This window comes from Ambystoma mexicanum, chromosome 7p (genome assembly GCF_040938575.1).
Source record: "Ambystoma mexicanum isolate Mex_15411 chromosome 7p, UKY_AmexF1_1, whole genome shotgun sequence".
Classification (NCBI taxonomy): Eukaryota; Metazoa; Chordata; class Amphibia; order Caudata; family Ambystomatidae; genus Ambystoma; species Ambystoma mexicanum.
The window spans coordinates 260,890,239-260,916,280 of NC_090939.1; positions in this window are offsets into that span (position 1 = coordinate 260,890,239).

Sequence of the window (26,042 nt, forward strand, 5' to 3'; positions counted from 1 at the left end):
AAGTGACGCAGGTACTAGCAGACAGCTAGTGAGACAAGTACTAGGAGAACTATCTCCACATTTAGCTGGGGCAATGCCATGTGGTAAATTATTAAAAGATCAGGTTCAGTACCAATGAAATTTAGCAAATAAGGTTCCAAAACTACAGAAAAAAGTCTTTGCGATTGAAATACAAGAAAACCTTACAAAAACACAAGGAGATAGGTTCTTATACTTTGATAGTGGAAGTGATGAAAACAGGTATATAATTTTTGCAACTGCACAAAGCTACACAAGATTAGGGTTATCCTAAAATTGGAGGTTGGACGGAACGTTTAAAACATGCCCCAAGCCATGAGATAAATACAGATTGTCTTCTGCTAATTCATATATCAATGAGCGATAAGAGTGAAAAGGCCTACCGGGCGGTTTTTTTAAAGATTAAGGAAGGTTTAACCAATCCATGTGAAGCAAACAAAGCATGTAGCATGGACTACGAAATGGCTGTGATAAAAGCAATCGCACATGCTTTCCCAAATTTCATTTTTCAAAGTTGCTATTTTCATTATAACCAGGCACTGTGGCGCAATATGCAAAAGCATGGACTACAAAAAAATGATTGCCTCGAAAGTGAATTTCAACACAATGTGCGCAAACTCTGTGCTCTTGCCTTCTTACCAAAAGCGGATATGCTTAGTAAATGACACGTATTATAAAAGGCATGAAACAGAACTGGTCGACTTCCTTAATTATTATGAAGAAACGTGGCTGGGAGCAAAGACCCATTTTGGACGTAAAGTACCAAAAATCTAATTAGACCACTGGAATTGTTACGATGCAATATTGAATGAGTCACCCAAAACAAATGGCAAACTGGAAGGGTGGCATAATGGCCTAAATGTGGAAATGGGGCATGCAAAACCCACATTATGGAAATTTCTTAGCGCGTTACAAACAGAACAGGGGTTGCAGGAGAATACAATCATTCAGACATTGGTATGAACATGCAAAAAATAACCCTTAAAGGAGTGCAAAATCTTTAACAAAAATGGAGAAATTGCAGAAAAATGTACATCCTTGAGTATATCGTACTATTTAACCAGCATGGCCTTTGCAGGTACCTTCATAACATTGTAGAAGTGAACTACAGTTGAATTTATGACATTAGAGAAAAGTTGTGAACAAAAGACAATCCAATAAAAGTGGACTATAAATGTTAAAATAATTAGTTTGATAAACATTGTTGAATGGTTAAGTTACTTGAATTGTAGAGACACAAATAAAACATTATAGAATATAAATTCATTGATGTTTTTTCTTCCAAACATTACACAGAAAAGGCGAACAGAAACTACGGTAGGAACCAGAAGAAGAGAAAGAAAACAGGTATGTGCCAGTGAAAGGTCAATTATGCAGAATATAAAAAGAACATCAATTAGTAGGTCAAAAAGGGCAAAAGGTCAATTGTAAAAGGTCAATTTGGGTAATTACTCTGGCATGGCCGAAGTTCTAGGTTTAAATGGGGAAAGAAATCTACTTGCGGCAGCATACCGGAGTGCTGGACGGGATTGCAGCAAAGTTGCGTCAGGAGCATCATCCAGGACCAGAAAGGATGCTTTTGGAAATCTGTCCTGTGTTTTACTTTTTTGAAATTGTCGAAATGTAAGTACCAAAAATAGTGATATAACTTTTCTGCCATGAACAGAGTGCCTGGCCTTTTGCAAGGACAAATGTCTATTCTGATTTGCATTGGTGTATGCGCTGCTGATAACGACTCACATAAGTATGTATTGCAAACAATGGGCCTCATTCCGAGTATGGCGGTAAGGGATACCGGTCACCGTTAATGAGACCGGTGCCGGTAATCCTTTACCGCCACATTCCGAGTTCCCCTTGCGCCCTCCTCCTTAACGCCTGCTTTAGCGCCTGCTTTAGCAGGCGTTAGAGACGAGGGCGCAAAGGGGCTTTTTAGCCAATAACGGTGACCGTAAAGTACGGTCACCGTTATTTGCAATTTCCCCATTCCCATTGAGTCCTATGGGGGCTCATTTGAGAATGGGGAAGAGCCCTGGGGAATGGGAAATTACTGCCCTGGTCAACTCGGAATAGGGTGGTAATTTCCCATTCCACCAGGGCGGTGCCGGTACGGGTCCAGTGCCGACCAAGGCGCTACTACCGCCATTGGTTAGCGCCGGACTCGGAAGGAGGCCAATATGTTTGTTAAAGGAGGTTTATAGTTATTTCACATATGTTAAAAGATGAATTATTGATAATTTATATACAGTGATGTAACAATATGAAACATTTCACTTATGAAAATGAATTCAATTGACAGAAAAAACGTTGCTAAAGGGACGTTATGCTTAAGATGTACCCCACCCTTGGGACTCTTCTGCCCCAGTAGTTAGCTAGTGGCCTCCCACCTTAGCATCCCTTGGAATTTCCCTCCTGAGCTCCATGAGCACTTGTCCATCTGTACTGTCCCTTCTATTTATGCACTTCTGTCACTGCACAATGCATATGTGCATTTATAGGAGCACTATGTTCAATTATTTGGTATAAGTATGGGAAATGTAGATGCAAAAGATTTGTAGAACATTGTTAAGTGGCAGTTGGTGGGTGGAAGTTTAATATGTTGATAGGCTATATGTAGAGTTTTTTAAGTGATTGGTGGAAAGATGTGTTAATGGTTTAAAGCAGGCAATGAGGGAGTATTATAAACATAAAAGTAAAAGGAGTAGAAAGGGTGTTTTCTGTGATGGTGTGCATGTGCAATGCAGGTTTTCTACTAAGGCATGGGCTAAACAGGGGAATGCAGAGACTGTGGATAGTTATAAACGGCAATGGATTATCATGTTTATTGTATGCTAGAGATAACAATTTCGGACAGAAATGTGTTTCTGTGCTTTGTTCTTTTTATCTAGTATACAATTGTCCATTATTTCCATTAGCATAGCATAGCATAGCAGAAAAAAATGCTAATGGGAATGTTGGAGAATCTTATTGAATTTAACTACTTTACTGAAAAATGTAAAGTAGATGGAGCCTATAAGCTCTTTTCTTTAGTTCTATTTTTTAACTGTGAAAGGTGGTTACTGACAGAACCTTTTTTTAATTTTATTTTATTTTTTATTTTTTATTTTTTTTGCAGGAGAGGCCAGAAAGTAAGGTGGGGAGGGAAATGAGGGAAGTGGCACCAACTACAGATATGTAGGTGCAGGTGGACAGGTGAAGATGTTGCGGGTGTGTTAAATCTAAGGTAGAGGGCAGTGTTTCTCATGCTCCTTGATTACAGCTTCAAAAGCACTTCGAAATTGCTCCCCTCTGCAGAGTGGTGTTTTGCAGTACATACAGAGTACTGTTGTTTTTGAAAGATATGGATCAACAGCCTCCTTCATCGCTTGCAAAAACATTGTTAAAAGGGTGCTATGGTTAAGTTGCACTAATAAAAATCCATGAAATTAAATGAAAAAACGTTGTTAAAGGGATGTTATGGTTACAAGTAAAACAGAAAACCCCTAGAAATTCACCAGTTATGGTAAGCTAAGCAACCATAACTCACGCCATCACCATGCACTGCTAAAACAAACACCCAGTACATGAAAGATGGTATCACAAATGTCATTGATGACATGTCCTCCCATTTCATTGTTTGCTTTCATTTATAATCACTCGTCACAGCGTGCCTTTATGGCACCATCATAACACAAGTCTTGCTGCCCCCTTCCCCAGGGGTTATGAAGGTTCACAGAGCTCATGCATCTTAAGAGCTTGAAGAAGATTTTAAGCACCCGAGCAATGTGGTCAAATGTCCCACTGTCCCACTTGCCACAAGTAATAGTAATGTCCACAATTAGTTTTTGATGGTTAATAATACATGAGCGCGGCTGCGGCTCAGCAGTTTATAGATTAAAACACAATGAACAACAAAGATGTGTCCTTGTGATGATGCCTAGTGATGCTGAAGAAAGCATCCAGTTGCTTGCTGTCTCGTGCAGAAGGGATGTGACTTAGCAGTTTCAGCTGGTCTGACCCATTAGGTAAGACCTTTCCTCATTTTCATATGATCTTTGACTTATGTAATGTCATAGCAGGCTGACAATTAATGGCCTGGACGGTTGCCCACAGCAATGCCAGTGGTTGTGATTCATTCAAAACCTCCCAGCCATCACTTTTCAGTTTTGCAAAAATACACCAGGTATTACCATGAAATGACCAGTTTCTTGAATCATATGCCAGGTATTGTCACCATTTGCCATGTGCTCTATCAAAAGCCCAGGAATACTAATTTACCAAGTAGTGCCCAATTGTGCCTGGGTGCACCATTTGTCAGATATCAACATAATATGCCAGGTACTCACACCATAGGCCAGCTTTTCACCTCAAATGATGAGATGCCTGCACTAGACGCCAGGTATCTACCATTGCCCAGGTCCCCCAACTATATGCAGAGTATTGCCATCAAATGCACATTTTGCCATCATGTGCTCAGCGACTCCTACCATATGGCTGGTTTTTCTATCAAATGCCATCCATTTGCCTAGTATCAATAAATGGAGAAAGGCTCACACTGACACAAAATGGTTCACAAAATGGTTGCTGCTCTGCAGGTGGATAGGGATGAGTAGTGGCTAAGGTGCCTTCTGAGCCCCACACTGCTAGTAAACCAGCAGCTATCCCAGTCATAAAGGTAAAATAGGCACAGCTTTACAGGAAAATATCCTTTGCCTCGCTAACGTGGGCTGAGGGCAGGCTATACTCTTCAGGAGGGTGTAAGCTGGCACAGATGTAACACAAACAACTATAGTACGATGGCACCAAAATAAAAAAATGCCCAACTGTGGTTCTATGAAAATAGGATCTTTAATTAACCTAGCAAAAATGGGCACAACTAATAAAAATACTACTTGCCCATGGCTGTAAGGGAAAACACAGAGAAATTAGACTTTAGAATGAAGGGGCACTCTGGGGTTGTTGACAGGGCTACCCAGGCAAAGATTTCAGATAAAATGTCAAAGTTTATGAAAATGTCTCTTGGAAGGTAGAGAGTAAATGTCACTACGTTCCTTTAAGGTGGACCGAGGGACAGGGCCTCTTCAAATACCTTATGTTCTTGACTTTGAGGCTTAACAGTGTTGAGACAGGCCTTCTGTTTCAAATTGGGAGTTGGGCTATTTCATAGCTGAGCCAGTGTTAAGCTGAGGAGTGGCGGCAAAGGGTTCCCATGATGCAGTGCTGTTGGCAGTGATGGCAACCTTTGGGTCTAAGACGCTGAGAAAACAGCAGGCTATCTTTGGTCACTAGTGCTAGAAGATTCAGCAGTCTCAGATGAGGAGAAGCAGAGACTAGTGTTCAGGATTGGCTGGGTCATCACGGTGGTGGGGTACTGCATGGGCAACCGCTTAGATCTGAAAGAAGCTGGTACCAAGGCAGGTTGTGTAGAGTTTGGGATGCTAGAAGACTCAGCGGGTCTCAGATGAGGAGACGGTGGAGCTTTGGAGTCAAGCAAAGATCTGAGATACAGATGCAGTCAATGTTGAAGAGGATTCCGGCAGATCCCTTACAGCAGCTTGGAAGCCATTGAAAGTTCCATGACCAGCGTAGAGGTGGTTCAGAGATGCAGCTAGATCCAGGGTTACTTCCTTGGTTCTGTGGTTGCTGGACTACCCAGTCCATGGTCTCAAGGCCAAGGTAAATCCTTCATTTTGCTTTCCCAACCAAGAAGGTTTTGCAGAGTGCATTTTCAGGGCTTTTACCACCTCCAGGGACAGGGTCCTGGGTACCAGTGCCTGAGTTGCAGCAGGCCTTGTGCACATAGCAGTTTGACCCCAAATGTGCCCCTTGGAGGGGTAGGGGAAAGAGCCTTACTCTTGCTTGAAGCCTTCGGTCTTCAACTCTATGGGAAATTACTTTGGAATGTTCTATACCCCCAACAGAGTTCCAGGTGAGCCCTTCTTGTTTTGAAGTCCATAGATGAAACTAATTGCAGCGTCCCATCCCCTATTTGGGAAAAACACTTCAGCTTATTGGTTCACAGCAAGCCTATTATGAGGGGTCCAATCCTAGCTGCTGCAGCAATTCCCCTGTGCCTTCTGATGACATACCTAGAGTGCTTTGTCTGCAGGAAGTGGGGAGTGGGAACAGAATGTTTAGGGAAACATAGTAAATCCAAGATGGTAAAACCCTTCTGCGGGTAAAACCCTTCTGTGGTCTGAACCTCACAATCAGATCTCTCGAACTCTGACGCTAACCTCTGCCTGCTGATATCAAAAGGTCACCAGTAATCAGCACCTCGACGAGGACTATATGCACGCTTGTCCAACCTTTTTAAATGTGGGGCAGAAGCATTCACTTTTTGTCACCCAATGGGCCAGCCAGCCAACATTCAACAACCTCACCGAAAGCAATATCACATTAGAAAGCGATATTGTGTGACCTTTGACACAACAGTATCACAGGTAGTGATGTGCCATCCAGTCCCAAAGATGGTTTTTGATATCAGGGGCAGTAAGTATCTCAGGGGAGGCCGCTATCATAAATTATCAACATTCAGTGGCTTCTGATTTCATTCAGTGTGAATCATTCAGTGTGAAGCTCTACTTCTTTGTGCATGTTTATATAAACTACAATTATAAAGTAAGGCAGAGCACTATAAAATCATTTACACAGAATCATGCCTAAAATATGCATTCTGATCTGAGAACTAATCAGATGTGCAATATTTCACACGTATTAAAGACTAGTTGCTTTTGTCTAAAGCCTTCGTAACCTACTCTTGAATTTGACCAAAGTTATGCAATAATTTAATTTCATTGGTTTGGGCGGGGTCGCAAATATGTATGTGCCCTATGCCACAGGATGGCCCTGGCATGGGGCCGGATAAAGGAAAGATGAGAACCAATTCACAACTTGGAGAGTGAATGTGGTCTAGAACTGTTGTTGAAGTTTTTATTAAGTGCTTCTGCTTCGAAGGGGGAAGTGGGAGTTTTGGGAACGCTTAGAGAAGCGCTTGCTCTGCATTTTCTGGCTGTTCGCTGGAAGGACGTGCTTTTTCACATCTGAATACTGAGGAAGCGAAACCGGGGGGCCACTTATCACTGCTTGCAAACTGCCTGTCATTCATGCACACCGACTTCCTCTCTCCTCCCAGAGACACACACGGCCACTTCTTTCGGGGGAAAGTTCATGCTTATTCCCAGGTAGAACTAGTCCATACAATCATGGTGTGTACCAGTTGGGGGCCTGCCCTAAGGCCTGAAACCAGTAGCAGGAATTGGGAACCTTGTGGCTGGGCTGTGGAAACGCACATGTGGTCATTCCCAAACACATACACCTGTAAGATGTCTGGGCCACATGGCTTTGGCTCCTACAAACAACTCTATTCTCTCCATAAAGCAAGAATAACGGACCCAATATTTCTGCCGTTCTTCATTAGACAGTTACAAAGCAACACCGCAAACTATGGCACGTGTCTTTGGTGGCAACCCATCAATGGCAGCCCCCTGTACAATGCCCAACTTGGCAGACTTTAGGAGCTCAGCAATAAAGACTAAGCCCTCCCTGGGCAAGTAGAAATGACTGCAGTCACTATTTACATGCATAATGCTGGTTTCTCGCGTGTTGATCCATTTCAGAGAGCTAATGAAAAGATGGTTATAAAGGCAGGAAATGACAAGTACTTTCTGTAAACATTATATAACACGCCAAACCATGTCCCATGCACAAGATAGAGGTGCGTTTATCCCAGCAGTGCCTTTAATCTTCAAAATAATTTTGCCGATATATAAGTATACCCTAAGGTCGGAGGTTAAATGTATGGCACTCATCCGGTGTTAAAACAGTAGAAGGCCAACCATTTCCCATAATGGGAATTCCACTTAAGATCTTTTTCAGGACCCGTCAAATAACATTAATAATCTTATTCATAATGAGGGGTGTCCCTATGTATCGCTTTATGCCAGAATCCCTCACTTCCCAAAACTGCAATAACAGGTGTTAATGCCCTATTTTATTGTGCTCATTTCATCGGCCTCAGAAGGAAGAAAGGCTGAGGTGGTCCTCAGTGCAATTAAAACTTGTGAACTGCGCCCTGACCCCATGTGAAGAACAAGCACTAATCCACCCAAGTGGAGTGGGGTAATAAGCATCCACCGAATCCCTATTGAGCAGGAATAAGAACAAATCTGAACATAACATATAGTGTACAAAAGCGAACATGCATGATTTAAATGCTTTATAATGCAAAACTATGCCCCATAGGTCACTAATAATGGACGGTGTATGATCTTGGAGATTTACATTATCAATACGAGCCTGCCTGGGTTATAGAGCCAAGCCATCCTTAAAGGATTGAGGGGATGCAGGACTGGAACTGTGCAAGCAGGAGTGATTGTAAGTTTCCTTTGGTTGTTTTTTTCTTTCATTGTTCGGATAGCCTTCTGAGTATCAAATTGATCACTGTGATTGTAAGAAGTAAGTATACTGTAAGGTCACTCTTTGTATCTGTTGTATGTTGAAATGAAAAACTTCATGATGACTTTCAAGACCGATAAGATTTCTTTTTTAGATCTACAAATCTATAAAGGTGAGAACAACATGATGGGCACGACGCTCCTTAGAAAATTCACGGATAAAAACTCATTAATATTGTTCAATAGTTTCCATCTGGTGAGTTTGCGTGAAAACTTATCGTTTGGGCAATTCTTATGGATCAGGAGAAATTGTAGCCTGAGAGAGGATTTCGACAAGAACAGCAAAGACCTATCCCTGAGATTAAAAGCTCGAGGTTATCCACCTTACATTATATGGAGATCACTGAAAAGAGCTAGGAACTCCAATAGACAAGATTGCTTAATGAAACAACAAAGAGTCAAGGAAGACAAGATAACCTGTGTGTCAACATTCTCCCCATAAGCAACAACTTACAGAGAAGCATACGCAAGAACTAGGGTATGATCAACAACGAAGACTTTACCATCAAGAAACCACGTTTTGTGTTTAAACATATTTTCAACTTACGGGATAAACTAGTCCACACTTTTAGAACACTGGACCCTAAGACCAATTTGACTCAGTCCACTCTGTGGAATCTACCGCCAGTGGTAGGACACTTTAAGTGTGGCAAATATTCGGTGTGTCATCTAACGTCAAACATAAAAGAAGTAGACCTTAAGGGCCAGAAATGGGTATTGAAGAATTTTACAAACTTCAATACAAAATGGGCCATATATGCCATTAGGTGCCAATGCGGTCTCTTATACATTGGTAAAACAAAGAGACCGATACGGCAAAGAATCTGTGAACACAGGTCATTTGTAAAAAACAGTGTAGTGGACAAACCACTTTTAGCTCATTTCAAATCTGCAAACCATAACCACGAATACATCCAGTGGTTTATTAATGAAACCATCGCCCCCTATCAAAGAGGGGGTGATAGGAACCTGAAACTCAGAAAGATCGAACAAAAGTGGATATATGATCTCAATACAGTCAAAGAGGGCCTAAATATCGCCATAGAGTGGGGGTTGTTTATTCATTAATGGTAGACATAGTTAATACAGCAACTCTAAAAAAAAAATGAGGATAACACCTGGTCACACTTGATTTAATAACAATCCCTGACTAAAAGTCATTGTTCCACTCACTTGTATCATATATTTTTTATTGTAGGGCTCAGCTCCATTAAGTGCTATGATAATTGATCACTCCAAGATGGCGCCGGTCACTAAAAGATAGTGAGTACACGAGTTTTCGAACAGGTCCGACACACACTCATGTTTGAGCCACGGGACACCCACTAACCTGATTGTAACACGCACACTCTAGAAGATTAGAAAGGCTACCCTGCTATACAAAAAGAAGAACAGAAGCAGTTACACGTATGTGGTGCCAGGATAGAAACCCCTTTTCAAAATGGCAATGCTAAATATGAGCGGTAGGTATAGACCGATTGCACACGCACGATTGTGTGGATGTACAACCAATGGACAGAAGTAAAAGAATAAGATGTCATCATGTATTCCGTATTTTAACGGATCAAGTGAGCGGAACAAGACCGGCATTTTCAAACACGCTGATGAGAGAACTACAGTCTCCGTAGAGGTAAGCCAGCCGAATCAGATTAGGGAATATAGGAACTCTAGATCCAGGTCGTGGGAGTTTGTGACAACATAGAGTGTAATTGTGTGTCCACTCTCTCGCCCCTTTAGATCTGGGCTCATGGTGGCGTTGACACAAACAATTCCCACGTATTGAGATTTTGTTAAAAAAAACACTGCGTAGTGAGAAGATACAGGGCCATTGGTGTTTATGAGAAACCACAAACACAGAACGGCCGGTAAGCCCATTAGATCTGACAAACGCACATGGATGGGCAGTGATGGAGCCCGATAGTAACAACGTTTGTTTTGCACTCTCTGTTTACTTTAGTAATCGGGATAGTGGGGACGCACACCGCAAGGGAAAGTTGCCCTTCATGAGAATTCAACAAATCATTGACAACCATGAATCCATGATCTCCTAGTCAGGATTGAGGGGGAATTATATGAATCTGTTAAACGTCAGCGGATACAGATTTTCTCATATGGTAGACTAGTTTAACATGTGCGATATCATGATGACTAACAAGGGCCATAAAGGCCTAACAAGTAGCAGAGACCCACAAGGTTATAATTATTAAAAATAGGAGTGGCTTTTCGCCCACTTTGTACCTAGCAAATATGAGTATGTTTCAGTGGATTTGTTACCCTGATTGATTCGTATTGGTATTAACTACTCCCCTTTCGCTCATAATAATGACAGGTCAAGTTCAGTGGTGTATCCACAATATCTGACACGCCACAAAATATTACACGGTAATAACAAGGGTTTATATTTGTTTTGATTGTAGATTAATTGGAATACAATATGTTTCTGTTATGCAACACGTTGAACATCACAACATGATGAAAACAATAAGTGTCCTGAAGACACCACCAATGAGAGATGTGACTAACATTAATGTGAATGCATTAGTACTATTGAACATTGGTTCTAGAAACACATGTATAGTGTTGGCACACTAATTCTCCCTAAAAAGGGATATTGATGAAGGCACAGTTCGAAATCGATGGAATGATTTGTTATCAAAAGTGAACAAAGGGGAAAATAATAAGTTGTTCTTTTCCTTCTGTCATGCATGCAGATCAGTATAGAATTTGTGTTTGGGTTTTAGATGGATGATTCAGACAAGTGAATCAAGAGTAAATGTTTTAAGCATTTGTATGTTATTTGATTGCATTTTACTAACATTAAAATATGTATTTTCTGAAAATCCATGTTTTCCTACCTAAATTTATGTTAAACAGGTGGATGTGACTGTGCCAGGGGGATACTGAGAACTGACTCAAAGCGTTTAGGGAGGAAGCTATTTCTGTGGTATTTTGTATATATTGCATTTGCCAGTCCTCATCCACACAGCCCCTAAAAAGAGGACGTTACAGCTCTTTCAAGCTGATGTCTGCAAAGTGAATACATTTCTTGCACATATTGCAAATCAAAGTGTTCATCACTTACGTGTATTTTACTTTTGACAAAAATACAATGGGCCTCATTACGAGTCCGGCGGTAACCGCAGCGGTAAAACCGCCTGGTTACCGCCGGACTCGTATTACCATTCCGCCTCTGTGATTCCCTGAATTACCGGGGCATTACAACCCCGGTTTTCCGGGAATCACGGAGGCGGAATGGTGTTAATCCCCATTCCCATCGAGTCCTGTGGGACTCGATGGGAATGGGGATCATGGAAACACCGGCAGCATCTCGTAATGCTGCCGGTGTTTCCTCGTCCGCCTGCAGGCGGGCGGTGTTAAACCCGCCAGGTCTGACCTGGCGGGAACATCACCTCCCGCCTGCAGGAGTCGGGATCAGGCGGTCCGGAAACAACGGTGGTGGCGGGTTTACCGCCACCATTATTTCCGGACCGCCGGAGTTATAATGAGGCTAAATATTTCTCTATGGCCCTAACCATTCTGGCTTGAATGGGCATTCACTTTTGCAATGTGTCGATACATTTTTTCAGAAAGCTACTTTTCTAAGGGCAACCATGCTATCGAATTTAGGATGCATTTTCAAGTAAGGTGGTACACTTATCTGGTTCATTCAATAAAAATATTTCTGTTTCTCTTTCACAGGTGGTACAGACTGGTGGCCTACCGTTCGTTTTTATGGTGGCTTCATGGGAGGCTTGGATTCCTCGTTCGACGAGTAATACCCTCCTGTGTCGTTCAAGCAATTTGCGCCAAATTCCCCAGTGACAGCGAACAGTACAGGGGATTTTTAAACACTGTGCCGCAACCTCAAGCAAACAATTTATGTTTGCTTGTGCCATCAACATCACCAAACTAAATAAAATACAAATAAGCATATACAAATAGTTGTTTGAATTTTTCAGTGAGTCAAGAACACACCCAGTCGTCTATGGGGGTCATGAAAAGAATGGTTGGTGCCCTTTGGCGCTCAGCTCATCCCCATCCATCCCCTCTACAGTATATCCCCTCCATTGTTGGAAACGCTAAAGGTGCCAAACACCATGTACAACTCAAAGGGTTTTTCCTCAGAGTGACCATTGTCCACATGGCCGCCCCAGACCCGGTGTCTCCAGACTCCCCTTTTAAGACCCCGCCACAGCAATCAACATATCTTTGTGTCCCTTGAATATTGTTCGAGGCCTTTTGCGCTTGCCTAATGCCCATCCATCCCCCCCTCAAGTATCAATTGCAGTTCACACCTATGACCATGCGCTACAGAGGGGGCTGGGTGGGTGGGAACGTTTAAGGTGCAAACACCATGTACAACTCAAAGGGATCTTCTGCATGGTGACCAATGTTCACATGGCATCCCCAAACCAGTTTCTCTAGACTCCCCTCTTCATGACCCCACCCCAGGGATCAACATAAGTATGTGTCCCTTGAACATTGTTCTGGGTCTTTTGTGCATGTCTCATGCCCATCCATCCCCCCCCCAGCAGTTTTCACCAGTGGCCATGAGCTCGCAATGGGGCTAGGAGGATGGGAACGCTCAAGGTGCAAACACCATGTATATTTCAAAGGGAACTTCCGCACAGTGACGATGTCAACATGGCCTCCCCAGACCCAGTGTCTCCAGACTACCGCATTCAAAACCCTGTCACTGCAATCAACAAAGGTTTGTGTCCCTTGAGCAGTGTTCCGGGCCTTTTGAGCTTGCCTCATCCCCATCCACTCCCCCTCCAGTATCAATGGCAGTTCACACCTATGACCGTGAGCTATCGAGGGGGTTGGGTGGGTGGGAATGCTCAAGGCGCAGAACACCATGTACACTTCAAAGGGATCTTCCACACGGTGACCATTGTTTATATGGCCTCCCCAGACCCGGTGTCTCCAGACTCCCCTTTCAAGACCCCACCCCAGCAATCAACATAGGTTTGTGTCCCTTGAACATTGTCCCAGGCCTTTTGCGCTCACCTCATGCCTATCCTTCCCTTCTCTAGCATCAATAGCAGTTCACACCTATGCCCGTGCGCTACAGAGAGGGTTGGGTAGGTGGGAACGCTCAAGATGCCAAACACCATGTACAACTCAAAGGGATATTCTGCATGGTGACCAGTGTTTACAAGGCCCCCCCAGACCTGGTGTCTCCAGACTCCCCTCTTGAAGATCCTGCCCCAGCAATCAGCATAAGTTTGTGTCCCTTGAACATTGTCCCTTTTGCGCTCACCTCATGCCCATCCATCCCCCATCCACCATCAATGGCAGTTCACACCTATGACCGAGCGCTACCAAGGGGGCTCGGTGGGTGGGAATGCTCAAGGTTCCAACACCATGTACACTTCAAAGGGATCTTACGCACGGTGACCATTGTCCACATGGCCTCCTCAGACCCTGTGTCTCCAGACTCCCCTCTTCAAGATGCCGTCCTTGCAAACAACATGAAAACATGGTTTTGTGTCAGTTGAGAAGTGTTCCGGGCCTTTTGCGCTCCCCTCGTCCACATCCATCCTCCTCTGTGGTAGTTGGCACCTATCAACAGGGTCGTACTGGGCCATAAGATTGTCATGCGAAACCAATGAAAACGTGGCCCACAGTTGGAAGTCGCTATTCATTCCTTTTCAGGCACTGTAATTGTAATTGGTTGTTTATAACATGCTTAATACCCAGAGGTTTCTAAGCGTAGACCCGGGGATCGAACCTGTGTTGCTCTGCGTTGTTTTGCTTCCAAGGCGAGCATGTTGCCCTGAGCTATCCTTCCGGCCAAACGGTACTATTTGAATAGTTCCCTAAGGGTGATCATTTTGAATAAATGGTGATGCAAATTGGGCATTTAAAAAAATATTTATTCAGCAACAGTGTTCAGTACTAGTAGCCGCATATTGAAGTAATTCATCAAACTGGCCCACATTGCCCAAAAAAGGGGGCCACTTTGATTTTAAAAAATGGCCCACGCAAGCATTTTTCATTTGTAGTTCAGCCCAGGACCTATTGCTCTATAGACAGTACGAGCAGGCCTATTCCTGTGTGCTCGCAATGGGGGCTTGGTGGGTGGGTATGGCAGATGTGAAACATTGACATTGCGGCTGAATGGGTTTCAACGAACATGTCACAAATTCACATACACACCCACTTATCTAAGTCTTTTTAAACACCTTGACATTTACCAGGAGAACATCTCTGCTATCCACAAGGTATATCGTCATTGAGCTACCTGTTCCCTGACTATCTGTTCCACGACTACTTGTTCCCCGGCTTGCTCAATTGGCTTATTTGTTCGTCCAAGTAAGGGTAGGTCACCATCGATTGTCTGATGTATTTTGTTCTCGGTAAATAGCACATTGCATCACTGTGCATTGTAACAGAAAGGAATATTTCCTGGTCCATGTTTGAAAGCATGTTTTCTTTTTGGTGCTAAGAAAGTACATTCAATGGACCAGTAATATGTTATAATTTCCGGTATAATAATTAGTTCTGGCAAAAGTGATTGCTGTGTTAATTAGACAAGGTTACACAGGTTTCCTTTCTTTTTTTAAAAGAATTCCTTCATGTACCATATTCGGTTGCCCTTCTGTGAGCAATGTCAGAACTCTGGGCATAGTCCTGCATATATTCCTAAAGGATATTGATTTAATAAGAAGATGGATACAATTTGCAGATTTCCAGTGGACAAGGTTGAAAGTAGAGCCCAAGCTGTCTTTGGAGACATGAGGGCCAATTGATTCTGCGTCTGCAGACTGCACTATGTACGAACAATCAAAGTACACAAAAAAGCATCGACCCAGAATGTTTCGTAAATTGCTTCCAAATGCAATTCCGACTCAATTTTGGCACACACTGGCTCAGGTGAGTAGTGGACAATGAATTTGTTATGTTTGTTGGTATGTAGGACAGTGGTCTCTATAAATATGACTTCTCAAAGTTCTCTCGATTAATTTAAAATAGTGTATTGAAAAGGTAACTTCATGAACATTTTAAAGTTTTCGGTGTTTATTTCCATCAATGCTGTATTACTCAAGTTCCCCTAGTTACCAGAATTACCCAACATCACTATCCCCGCTTTCGGCACACTCTAATAAATCAGTGAAATGTGACGCTTAGTAAAAACTTCCATTGTTCCCTTTAAAAGACGCCTAATGTTTTCGAAATGTGTTGGTTGATATGTCCTTCTTTACGTAGAGCTCACTGATTGAAGCACAGACCCTCACCAGTGACGAAAACACAGACACGTCTAGTATCCCAATGGTGATCCCAACCGACATGCACACAGTGATATTTTAGAGCATTGGATGTGGCCACATTTCTATTACCAATGTACGTTTTTCATTGTACTCTTTTCTGACCATGCACTGAAAATAAAGGAGCAAGATTCTTCATCCATTACTTTTCCGGAGTCAACATCAACCTCACTCGTTTATCAAGTAAATATATTGTAGTAGTCCTTTATATGCGAATGAACAATACATGCATGTTTTATGCTCGTAATTTAAACATATTGAAATTATTATGTATAGTGTTGGCTCTTTACACAAAGTGATATGTATGGGGGTCTCTCAGCATGTACCATCGTCTGCATTTCATGTTTTCAGTTTAATTTTGTTTTTACATCTGTATTAAAACAAGTGCTATGTTATAGGGGGATGCTGGAACTTCGACTACAATCACTTCCTCATTTGCGACAAGTCCGTAGTATGTGGTATGCGTACTTATAGTTTCCTTGCTACAATGAAAGTAAATCCTACAAAAGATATACTTTGAGACTGAAATGCATGCAACCGTGTACTGTTTCAAACTTTTCTTATTTTGGTTCTAACATTACACTTCCTCCCTAATGCAGAATAGATTTTAAAGGACACATTACAAATCAAACTACTTTTGAAGGCAACATTATAATCACTATGTTTTGCAGGGGGATCTCAGATCAAGTCCATGGGCCTCATTATAAGTTTGCTGGTCCGGTAACAACGGTACCGGTAAGCTACCGGTACCGTTGTTACCGGACCAGCAAACTATGAGCTTTGCTCGCGGGTGCCTTCCCGCGTGCCAGGACTGGCCTGGCAGGCATACCGGCACCCGCGAGCAGAGCATGTCGGATGCACCGGCATCATTCTGAATGGGGCCAGTGCATCCAACATCCCCATTACCATTGAGCTCTATGGGGCTCGAATGGGAATGGGGAGCATTCTTTTCCGGCGCCCGCGAATGGGCAATTACCGGGTCCGGCCGGGTCCCCATGTGTCATCTCAAAAGGTTATCAGGTGAAATCTGAAATGTATATTATGACCAAATCATGTACAGTTTTCAAGGGTATGTTCATATGTATATTCTATTTGCGTTGCTACAACAAACCTTATAGTATAAGGTTCGCAATCATTTTAAACTACTTTGTGAGGAAGTGCTCTGTGTGATGAAAGATTTTACATTTAAGTTTGATTGACATTTAACTTTTTTTATGATTCTTCTCTCCTAGGAATGTACTGAAGATGTCAAATTTGAAGAGGCACATGGACCAGAGGTATACCTAACCTAATATGAAATACAATTGAGCATCACATTGGATTGGGATTACATTTTTATAATGTTGTAATGTTTTAAAGTCTGCCAAGTTGGTCCTGTTTGTAGATATGTACATATGTTTGTTTGAGTCGAAAAGAAATTTGCTTGATTTAAACCATATAAAAATTCTCTTTTTCAGCTTGATGTGGCGGTCGGCAAAGCGAAGTCCACGGTTTCAAATTGAATTAAGAAAACAATGGTAAAGAACAAACCAGTTTGTTTTGGAGAATTCTTTAAGCGGATGCTTTAGTCATATCATATTTTTAGTTGGAAAATCATATCTTCTGTATGTGTGCTATACATTGATCATGTTTATCTATAAATCTGTTAGAGGCCCAGAAGGAAGAGGAGTTTAAAGACTCACACAACAACTGAAACCAAAGATGTTGCTTGCCAAACAGATTTCACAGTGGAGCAACTACTATTTGAGGCCCAGCGAGGTCCAGCCAATATTCAGACTCGTGATGCATATGTCCAGTGGCCAGAAAATGAATGGAATCTCACCTGCGAACCATACAAAGTTATCATGGACCATTGCTACTTTGTTGAAAATCGGCCAGATGAAACTGAAGACAATGAAGGTGCATTGCAATTGTTTGCAGACCCTTTTACACAATCTACACCCTCTAAAAATGTTCCACCCACCAAACATTTAATGTTACCTGTTTCTCCAATTCATGCGGAAATATCACAGCCTGAACTAGGAGAGGCTGAAGCATTAACACAATTGGCTGACGAATTCGCTCAAGATCTCGACTTCAGTATGCCTAGTTTGGGGGAATCGTCCACCACCTTTGAGTGGCAAAACACAGTACTGCAAGACGATTGGCTATTAAAGGAGCAAAAATACATTTTATTCGACTGCTGCCTGCTACAGATTGTACAAATGATTAAATGTGATCATATTTTAAGAGGGAGCATATGCAGGGAGCCATTGGTGAATTTCTCTCGTGTATTACAAGGCACCAACCTGAAAATCCAGGCCCGCTGTGTCCACCTTCATGACACATTTGTATGGTCTGCTGAACCGATGCTCGCTAAAGTGACTGCTGGAAATGTACTTTGTTCAGCAGCTTAACTGTTCAGGGGATCGACTTTCAGTAAGATTTCCAGTTTCTGTCAATTTGTGGGACTTGAAGTCCTTGCTAAAACCCAGTAATACAAATAACAGAGGGAATTCTTATTCCCCACTATTAGTCAGCCTGGAAACTGAAACAGATGTCAATGGAAAGTACATTATCGGGCAAAAGTGTCAGGCTAGCTGATGATGGACAGTGTGACAGTCCAGGATTTTCTGCTAAATACTGCACTTACAATTTCAAGAGATGGAAAGTAAAACAAATGTGAGTTTGGTCATCGTGCAGGTGTCTGAATGTACATGAATAAACATGGTTTCATTAAATCCATCCAACATCTGGAATCCAGGGCAATGCAAATAGACCTGATAGCCACTGACAGGCACGTTGGAATTGCAAAAGCCATGTGACAGCAGTTTCCACACATTCAGCATCAATTTGATATATGACACATTGCCAAATCAATCAATACAAAATCTACAGCTGCTGGTAAAAGAAAAGGATTCAGAAAACCTTTTAAAGTGGTCTCAGTCTATCAGCAACCATCTTTGGTGGAGCTCTAAAACTTGTGATGGATCTGTAGAAATTCTACTTAAAAATGACGTTCATTGATGCACAATTGTTCCAACAGAGAAAACCAACATTTCCACAAATGTGCACATGGACACATCAAAGGAGCAGGAATGCAAGAAGAAGTGGTTGGTGCCATGTTACCCTCCACACACAGCACTTGAGAAGATTGTGTATGATAAAACACTTTCAGGAGACCTGAAGGGACTCACCGCATTTTGCCATACTGGAGATTTGGAGGTGTTCCATAATATGTGCCTAAAGTACAGGACCAAAAGGTTGCAGTTTGACATAGATGGTATGAAGGCCAGAACAAGACTAGCTGTACTTGCGCACAACGAGAATGCTGGGAGGGAACCAGCAAAAACTGTAGGAACTTTTGGGATGCTTTGTTACCTCATGGCATTTACAAAGCAAAACAAAGAATGGGTGGCCAAGCCAATATAGCAGAAAATGGATTTTGAATGTGTGAAAGATCTCACATTGACTGTTGGCCATGCATACTCATGGAATGGCTCCTGATTTCGTTCCCAGGACACATAAAATGCCACAGAACATTGCAAACGAGCACTGTCTTCTAAAATTGGAACTTGTTGAAAGGTTGACTTCCAGATTTAAATTATTTGTAGATGTCTTGCTAGATAATGTATTTAAAACTATTTATTTATGCCAATATAATTGGATTTAAGATGCGTGAATGCATTTCTTTTATCTTTACTTCATTTATATTACTTATCCTCTGTCTATAATACAGGTGTCTGGGGTTGCTGTTGCTACTCTTGTTCAGAAGAGAATTGCTCTAGCATTTCGGTGCTGGACTGCCCATGTGGGTGGGTGTCATGATCTCTGCTTCCAAAAGATCAGGACTTGCCCGACTCCCTTGGAAGCAGACCCATAACCCCGGTTCCGAGTGCCAGCCAGTCCCAATTGGGACCTTTGCTGTCATGATCTCTGCTTCCAAAAGATCAGGACTTGCCCGACTCCCTTGGAAGCAGACCCATAACCCCGGTTCCGAGTGCCAGCCAGTCCCAATTGGGACCTTTTGGACCCTGTCCTGGCGCCAGTGGCACCAGGCTCATAAAGATGCCCAGTCCCAGCGCTGGAAGCGCCGGGCTCATAATGCTTGGGTGGACTTACCTGCAGCAGACCATGCTGCTTACTTACCTGCCAGTTGAACCCCTGATCCTCTTCTGTTTGGGACTACTTTTCCTGTTGGGTGGGGCAGGAGCCACTCCCTAGGTTCAGAACACTGGAACTCTTCTGGAAAGCAGGAACTCTTTTCTTACCTAGGCGTGGCTGTGGAAGGAGACACCTAAGCACTACAGGAGGCTATTTAAACCACACCCGATGGATGAATCTTGCTTTGCGTTATTCTGCATTCTCTGCAGCAGAACGCTCATCGTGTCTTCTGCTTCTGATCCTGGGCCTAAGGGAACAAAGGCTTACCATCCTGGAATCCAGTCTTCAGCAGCACCTGTAAAGACAAAGAAAGAACAGGTTAGCACTACGGCCTTCAGTGGCAGCGCATCTCTTACCTGGTCCATCGGCTGTCACCAACGCCTCGCGCTGCATTCCGGCATCTGAAAGACAAAAGCTTACCAGCTCTTCGCACGCTCCGGAGGCCTTCGGCGCTGCATCCCGCATCTGAAAGACAAAAGAAGGTGCGTTTAAAGACATTGGGCAACTTTATTACTCACGTGCCATTACTCCTTCCCACGCCGAATCCAGTGGGTATTCCAGCACCCTTCAGCTTCTCTAAAGCTCTGAACTTGTACCTGCAAGATAAAAGGGACAGTTAGTGCGCATCGTGAAGCAGGCTACAAGCGCTTACTTACGTGCTTCCAGGCGCTTCTATTCCTCACGCGGGTTCGATCCTCAACTCTCATCAGCCCGCCATCCGCCATCGCCGGAACCCTGCAAAACAAGAGATATCATTACAAAAGACTTTTAAGACATTTGAAGTGCCCAGAACTTACCGTTCGTGCAGTTAACGACGGACAGCAGTCCTCTGAGGACAAGAGGCCTGCACCCTTATCCAGTGAAGAAACTGGTTATGGCACCCTGCCCCGAGGCAGATGGAGAGCTTGGCGTTCACTTACCTAAGGTGAGGGTGTTAACCTTTGGGGTTCTACAGGAGAACAGAAAGGGAAGAGGAGAGAGGCACCCAATAACCCCAGTTCATTAATCCCATATTTTCTATCTGCAGACATCTTACTCTTCGAGTCAGACATACAGTGCACAGAGGTCCAGCCCAAAGAGCCAACCGTGTGTTACACATCACCTTTGAAGATAGGGCATTCACCCAGTCAAGACCGGCGCCTCTGCGGGAATCAGGTGAGCGTTACAGAACACAAAGCCTATCGCAAAACTCCCACCCAGGCGCTATGGAAACCTCGGATACCGACCATCTAGCCCAGTTACTGGGGGAACTAAGAGCAGAAGTGCATGCAGCCCGTCAGGAAACAAATGCTCTAAGAAGGGAACTGATTATTTCCAAGGAGCGAACAGACGATCTCGCTAGACAATTGCTACAGTCACAAGCCGGACAAACTCCGTTACCCGCATCAGGGGCAAATCTTCCTTCAACATCCTCTACGAACCCAGTGCAGATCAACCTACCTGGGAATGTACCTCTGGCTCCGCCCGAACGATTTTCTGGTGACCCAAAGAGGTTTGCAGTATTTATTAATCAGTGCCGGTTGCACTTCTTATGCCGGCCAGCAGCCTTTCCAACTGATCAAGCTAAGGTAGCTTTCGTGCTTTCGTACCTTAGTGGCAATGCGGCAGACTGGTCGATCCCTCTAGTTAATCAAGATGATCCGGTTCTCCATGATTTTCAAGCTTTTCAGCTCAGTATGGAAAAACTGTTTGCAAGACATCCACAGGGGCAGGCCTTGGACAATGAGCTCCTTTCATTGCGACAGGGTAATCAAGACCTTTTGGCTTATATTGCGTCTTTCAACAGACTGATAGTGGAAACGCGATGGCCTGAGGACAAAAGGATTACGCTGTTTTATAGAGGTCTACGTGGAGAGCTCAAAGATGTGTTAGCCCAAGTAGTGAATCCCCCGCAAGACTGTTCGGACTATATTGACTTTGTCGTTCAAATTGACCACAGACTGCAGAACAGGAAGGCCGATCGTTCCAAGTTTGATACTCGAGTATTTTCCAAACCACCAACTCCTACCAAAGGAGTAGACTCCGGGGAACCCATGCAAATAGGGGGCCTGAAAGGACCACTAACACAAAAGGAGCGGGAAAGGAGAAAACAGCTGCAATTATGCCTCTATTGCGGAAACTCGGGGCACTTTCTTCGAGACTGTCCGGTGAAACCAGCCAAGAAGGCAGTAGGAGCTGCAGTTACCAGGGTCACAAACTCTGAGCAGGGAAACAACCTCGCCCGACAAGAATAGAGGTCCTCTTGCCGAGCGTTAAAACCAGTTCCGTGACCTCGCATTTCGTGATACCTATGGTCCTCATTAGCCCTGAACATCCGGATCGATTACATGCGATTGAAGCTTACGTCGACAGCGGTGCCATCGGCAATTATGTGGATCATGAAATGGTTTTAGGATGAATCTGACTCTTTGTCCAAAGGCAGTAAAGGACATCATTACTACGGTGGATGGTACGGAGATAGCCTCCGGACCAGTAACGCATACCACCCAAGAAGTGACGCTAGTAAGTCAAGATGGACACCATGAGAAGATCGTGTTCGATGTGATCAAGGCCCCTCAGTTCCAGATTATTCTAGGAATTCCTTGGTTAGAGAAGCACAATCCTCAGATCGATTGGCGAGCAAGAACGGTTCAGTTTCCAGAATGTGTCTCTACTTGTCACCCTCAACCTGGTGTTGCACTGGCAGCAATTTCCTCGGAGGCTCCTCAGTTACCTCCTGAATACCTAGAATTCCAAGATGTTTTCCGGAAGGATCAGGCTAACTCTCTACCTCCTCATAGGTCTTATGACTGCCAGATAGACCTGATACCTGGATCTACTCCTGCTTGTAGTAGAATTTATACCCTCACCGAGCCTGAGAATCTTCACCTCCGACAATACCTGGATCAATACCTAGCGAATGGGTTTATTCGTCCTTCCAAGTCCCCTGCTTCCTCAGCTTTGTTCTTCGTTCCAAAAAAAGAAGGGGACCTTAGAACTTGTATAGATTATCGCGCCCTGAACCAGATCACCGTTAAGAATAGATATCCGTTACCTTTGATCCCTGAACTCCTGGACCAAGTCAGAAAAGCATGCATATATACAAAGCTGGATCTTAGAGGAGCGTACCACTTGGTACGAGTAAAAGAGGGCGATGAATGGAAGACGGCCTTCCGCACCAAGTATGGGCTATTTGAATATCAGGTCATGCCCTTCGAACTTTGCAATGCCCGGCCGCCTTTCAATATTTTATGAACGATGTCCTCAGAGAGCTCATAGATGTGTGTGTTGTTGTTTACATTGACGACATCCTCGTTTATTCTTCATCGGAAACTGAACATCGGAAACACGTGAAAATGGTCCTCGAGAGATTGCGTCAACACAAACTTTTCGCTAAGTTGGAAAAATGTGTTTTCAACGTGACTGAAGTTGAATTCTTGGGATTCATATTATCACCTAGCGGAGTGCGTATGGATTCAAAGAAGGTCGATGCAATTCTCAAATGGCCATCGCCATCCTCCGTAAAAGGTGTTCAAAGCATGTTAGGCTTCGCTAACTTTTACCGCAGGTTTATCCCCGAATTCTCTCGAATAGTCCAGCCCATCACCGCCTTGTTAAAGAAAAACAAACGTTTTGAATGGTCTACCGAGGCGGAACAAGCTTTCCAGAATTTGAAGACTAGATTTATCTCTGCACCGATCTTAAAACATCCTCGCCCAGAACTCCCCTACATCGTTGAAACTGATGCTTCGAGCCTTGCCATGGGGGCAGTTCTATCACAAAAAGACCCAGTAACCAATCAGTTGCATCCCATGGCATTTTGGTCCCGCAAATTCTCGCCTCCTGAAATCAATTACACTATTACTGATAAGGAACTTCTAGCTATCAAGTCCGCCTTTAAGGCTTGGCAGCATTATCTTCTGGGGGCCCGACACACCGTTACTGTGATTACAGATCACCGAAACCTGCAATATTTGAAAACCGCAAAAGCTCAATCCTCTAGGCAACTCCGTTGGGCACTATTCTTTGCCGAGTTTGACTTCATAATTACCTATCGACCTGGTACAAAAAACGGTAAAGCTGATGCCCTTTCTCGGATGGGAGTGGAAGAACATTTGATCAATCCTAAACCTGTACCTATCATTCCCGAACAAAGAATTCTAGGTGTAATCGCCACACAATCCATAGAGGAAGTTAAGGATAAAGCCAGGCTACTGGTAACTCCAGCAGACATACAGAATTGGCCACTGCAGGGAAAGGACTTTACGGTGAAGGACAACCTATTATATTTCCAAGAACGGTTATACCTGCCCAGCACAGATTTACAGAAAAAGGTAATCTCTTGTTATCACGATTCTTTAATGGAAGGACATCCCGGTATGACCAAGACCTCGGAAAAGATCAAGCGCTACTTCTGGTGGCCGTCTTGGAAAAAAGATATCAGAGACTTTATAATGTCCTGTGGAGTATGCGCCCAAAACAAGAGTCAAAAGGAAAAACCAGCCAGCCTCTTACGCCCTATTGACATCCCGCCTCGCCCTTGGCATACGCTTTCTATGGACTTCATCACCAATCTACCTCCATGCTCCGGATACAATACGATCCTAGTAATCGTGGACCTATTCTCCAAGATGGCGCATTTCATTCCACTCAAAGGCTTACCAACAGCAGCAACTCTGGCCCGAGAATTTCTCGAAAACATCGTCCGACTGCACAGTTTTCCTTCAGTTCTAATTTCGGATCGAGGTAGTCAATTTATTTCTCATTTTTGGCGAAGTTGCTGTCGGTCGGCTCAAATTGATGTGAGACTTTCGACCAGCCACCACCCTCAAACCGACGGACAAACCGAGAGGACCAATCAAACTCTGGAACAGTATTTGCGCTGCATGCTACAACAAACTGAAAAAACTTGGAAAGATATCCTTTGGATAGCCGAATATGCCTACAATAACTCTGTCCACTCGGGAACTGGGAAGACCCCGTTTTTTCTTTTATACGGCAGTCACCCTCGAACCTCGGAGTTGGATCCACTCCAAGATCTTGGAACACCAGCAGTAGACCACCTGCATTCTACAATCACCCAAGCCTTTAAGGAAGCCGTTTCTCACCTTCAAAGGGCTAAAGAACAATACAAGAAAGCAGCAGACCAACATCGGAAGGAAGCCCCCCAATATCAAGTAGGAGATCAAGTCTGGTTATCCACCAAATATCTACCTCTAAAAGGACCACGCACATTCAACCCAAGATACCTTGGTCCCTATTCCATCACTACCATAGTAAATCCAGTAGCGGTCAAGTTGGACTTGCCCCCTCACATGAAGATACATCCGGTCTTCCACGTCTCTCTATTAAAACCCGTGCAACCTCAAACCCGACTAACTACATCTCCAAAACCTATTCTAGTTGATGGAGAACTCGAGTTTGAAGTCAAAAGCATCCTGGATTCCAAGATCTCCAAATCTAAACTATTTTACCTGATTGACTGGAAAGGCTACGGTCCCCAAGAAAGATCCTGGGAACCTGCAGAATATGTCCACGCGCCTCGTCTAATCAAAAGATTTCATCGAACATTTCCTAACAAGCCCAAAACCCCGGAGAAGCCCGGTTTGGGAGGGGCCTTGAGGGGGGGTGCTGTCATGATCTCTGCTTCCAAAAGATCAGGACTTGCCCGACTCCCTTGGAAGCAGACCCATAACCCCGGTTCCGAGTGCCAGCCAGTCCCAATTGGGACCTTTGCTGTCATGATCTCTGCTTCCAAAAGATCAGGACTTGCCCGACTCCCTTGGAAGCAGACCCATAACCCCGGTTCCGAGTGCCAGCCAGTCCCAATTGGGACCTTTTGGACCCTGTCCTGGCCCCAGTGGCACCAGGCTCATAAAGATGCCCAGTCCCAGCGCTGGAAGCGCCGGGCTCATAATGCTTGGGTGGACTTACCTGCAGCAGACCATGCTGCTTACTTACCTGCCAGTTGAACCCCTGATCCTCTTCTGTTTGGGACTACTTTTCCTGTTGGGTGGGGCAGGAGCCACTCCCTAGGTTCAGAACACTGGAACTCTTCTGGAAAGCAGGAACTCTTTTCTTACCTAGGCGTGGCTGTGGAAGGAGACACCTAAGCACTACAGGAGGCTATTTAAACCACACCCGATGGATGAATCTTGCTTTGCGTTATTCTGCATTCTCTGCAGCAGAACGCTCATCG